We start from the raw sequence: 3,667 nt of genomic DNA on the forward strand, positions 1-3,667 counted from the left end.
AATCCTTTCCTTTTTAAATGAAGCACTGCCACTACTAAAGTTTGAATCTGGAATGATCCCTACAGGCCCAGGTGAGAAAGCTTTGATCACAGCCACAGGTGCTATTGGGAGGAAGTGGGATCTTTAAGGGGGAGGCTAGTGGGGAGCTTCCTGTTAAGGGCCTCCTTTCATGGGACTGAGGAATCCTGGTCTTTTAATTTCCCACTCTCTGCTTCCCAGCCACCATTAAGTGAGTCACTTGCCACCATGCACTGCCAGGGTGATATGTGGTTTCACCCCAGGTCCAAGAACAACAGGGCAACCAACCATGGAGTGAAGCCTGCAAAAGTCAGCCAGAACATACCTGTGTCTTTTAAAGCTGATTACCTCATATATTTGTCACAGTAATGGAAGGCAATGAAAGTACAAAGCAGGGGAGGGGACCACAGAGAAAAAAAGTGTAACTTAGTGAAAAATTATGTGGAACACCCTAGAACCAAGTCAAGAACAGCACCTTGTCAGCATCCCACATGGCTGCATCCTAGCCCTATTCCATCCTTCCTCGGAAGTAACCAGCACCAGGGCACACAAGCTCAAGGGCTAAGACAGACACCCCATGCACCACTTGGTATGTCTTTGTGCAGTTCTTGGTTTGCAGGTTCTCCGCCCTGTGTGTCTTTTCCTTGGTCTCTTTGTTATAGTGGCAGGCCCTGGGATCCATGGACGTCCTCACATCTGGATTTTGCTAATTCATATTTAGAATATTGTACACATCTTTCTTTCTCTTTCTTCCATATCTCTTGCAAAATGGCAGCTGGATGTAGAGACCTGTTCAGAGTAATCTGTGATGCTGAAAAAAGTTCTGAATTTTAAAGTATATATTGGGACCTGAGGCAAATAAAATTAAAAACAAGATCATGATGCTAATGTCCACCAATTGAAGCTCACCAGGCTGTCACCTGTGGTCAGAGTCAGTTTACCTAGATTTCTGGTGGCTCCACAGCCACACAGAAGCATTTCAGAAAGAAACATGGAGCAGTGACCCTTAGAAGATTCTGTCTTTTATTCAATGACTCCACGATGTGAGTCAGGACAGGGGCAAGAAGTGAGGCAGCTTGGTGATTGAGCATCTTCAATCACTTTTGTACTTTTGTCTCAGGGGTGGGAAGATTACTGGAGAGTCACAGTCCATGTTGGTAAAGAGGTTGCTCGCTAAATGGCCATTTCCCCTTGTTCTGGGCAAACCTGGGGTAGGTAATGCCTGGTAAGAAAAAGGTTGGCTCAGTAATTTCTGTTGCCTCAGAGTCAGTCTCCACATAGTTTTTGATATGATCACGATGTGGTCCTGCCTGAGGTTTTCGTTCTATTAGGAGTGCTTTTGTTGACTTGTGGAGATCATGGACGAGCCACCTATTATCAGGAAGGCCATTTCCCTTTCTCAGTTCCTTTCAGGGTTTAGATGAAAACAGCACTGACTTCTACCCATATTAAAGAGAAATTGATCCAAATTTCCAGGTTTTCTTGTGTCTCTAGTCAATTTACACATTAGTATAGATTTTTTTTTTTGACAAAGGCCCTTGTTCCCATGTAAACAAGTGCTCCACACATTACCCCAAGGCTGTGCTAAATACCACCATATATCCAAAGTAAAATGATGTTTGAAGTAAGCCATACATCTTTGTTTCAAAAAAAATATTAGTAAAACGAATACGTGTAAACAGGGATTGAAGTTGATTCAGCAGAGAGAAAACTTGTCCGCTGCCACCTATAATCCCATTTAGCAAGAAGTATGTGCACACAATATCACATAGATGGTAACAATGCAAAGGATAGCCAGAACCAGCATTATGAAGTCATAGACATAATAGATGTGAAAATGAAATACATTTCAATAAAGATAGAGCCAAAAGGTAAAATACTTCCCAGGCAAACAATAACTGCAGGCTACATAAAATATTTTTTCTCCAGTATAGGACAAGGCACAGCATTGGCACAACAAAGGAAGTTGGGCTGACCTAACAAATTTCAGCCAAGTATTATACCAATAAGATTTAGATTTTTGTTCCAAAAGGAATGGCTCTTGAAGCATGGTAATAAATAAATATAAAATTGAAGAAGGCCTGCAACACACTGAAGCTGGGATAAGGAATGCCCCAGTGAACATCTGTTTTATCCATCTCCTTTCTCCTTGTCTAGCATACAGACTTCCTCCAAAATAATCATTCATTGGTGATGTAGCAGCATAGAAAAATATGTAAATCTTCTATCATTGCAATAATAATAACAATGAGAAACACAGGAAATATCTGAAATCCAGAACCAAGTAGAGAGGAAAATATTAGCTGGTGTCTTGATGATCTAAATACATCTCCATGCACCTGTTTCTATCCATATCCATCTCCTAAGTCTATCCATGTCAGCCATTTCTTCATTACTGAACCAGACATAATCTTTCCTTAAGTTCTCATTAAAATCATTGAAACTAAGCCTATCAAGAAGATCACCATCCTGAAGGAGTTGAAAATTAAAAACCAATGAATCCCCTGTTGAAAAAAGGATGGATCACAAGATATTTGTGCAATCGTTCTTCAAATTTTACATCTGAATTTTTCCATTTTACCAAATATGACATCTGTATTTTGGTATTGGGAACAGTTTCACATTTCCTCCAACAATTAAATTTTCATTAAAATCTATTTCAAGCTTTTTGTAGGTCCAAAGATAACAAACTTCTACATTTTCATCTGCTTCACCAATAATACCCCATATTGCTAAATCAAATATGTACATCTGTTACCAGTAGTGAATTTTGATAGCATAAACAAAGGCTTCTCTTTTCTTTATCAAAATTAATTTCACAGTAACTGGCTGGCATCACATCATCTTTAAATTTAATATCTAGACCACTAAATTCCATTTCAACTCCTTGAAATGTTTCTCCTAGAGCTTCATGGTAATGACTGTTACTTTTTTTGACCCCACACAGATTAGAAGTGAAAAGTACTTATATGTTTCGAGGCAATTTTGGAAGGGTCCAGCAGTTTTCATCCATAAGACAACTTCTTCTGTATCTTGAAACTGACTTTCCTGCCTTGCTCCACTTCACCATTCTGAAAACGATCCAGTCCTAAGTGAAAGCCACTCCTAGAATCCTTAACATCCAATCTTGAATGTGAAAATGCAATTAAACCACCGATCAACTTTAGACCAAATGCAAGAGATTGTTTTGGGGCCAGGCCTTCCACTGGGAAACTGGAGGCTTTAAGGTCAGAAGGGGCCTAAAAGACTACCAGATGGAGCCTCTGCTGGGAACATGTGTTGATGCTCCTCTGCCTGGGCCCTGGGCAGCAGCAGCAGCAGTACAGCAGAAGCTGACAGGCCAGGAGCGCCCTACAGAGGCCTCATCCTGAGCGCTCATGCCTGACTGGCCCATCAATTGCTCTGCCTCTGGTGCTTGTGCGGCAGTGATTCGCATCCACAGGGCACTGGCAGACTCAAGGCCTGGGCCCAGCAGCTCTGCTGATGCCCCTGCCTTAACAGCTCCTGTGCCGCCCTCCTGATCCTGCCAGCCTCTTTCTCTGACTCAGCCACAACAGCATTGTGCAGATTTAAGTGAGTTTTTGAAAAATGCTTATCCCACCCCCAAAAGATAAAAAATTCATAGGGACAAGGATATCACTTGTTCTCA

At 41.5% G+C, this 3,667-nt stretch overlaps 1 pseudogene; it reads right to left on the reverse strand.

Annotated features, from left to right (window-relative positions):
- Window positions 1-1,508: 1,508 nt before the first annotated feature.
- On the reverse strand, window positions 1,509-3,384 carry LOC144374568 (transmembrane 9 superfamily member 3-like; annotated as a pseudogene).
- Window positions 3,385-3,667: the final 283 nt, after the last annotated feature.

The sequence above is a fragment of the Ictidomys tridecemlineatus genome, unplaced genomic scaffold (assembly GCF_052094955.1).
Source record: "Ictidomys tridecemlineatus isolate mIctTri1 unplaced genomic scaffold, mIctTri1.hap1 Scaffold_75, whole genome shotgun sequence".
NCBI classification, from domain to species: domain Eukaryota; kingdom Metazoa; phylum Chordata; class Mammalia; order Rodentia; family Sciuridae; genus Ictidomys; species Ictidomys tridecemlineatus.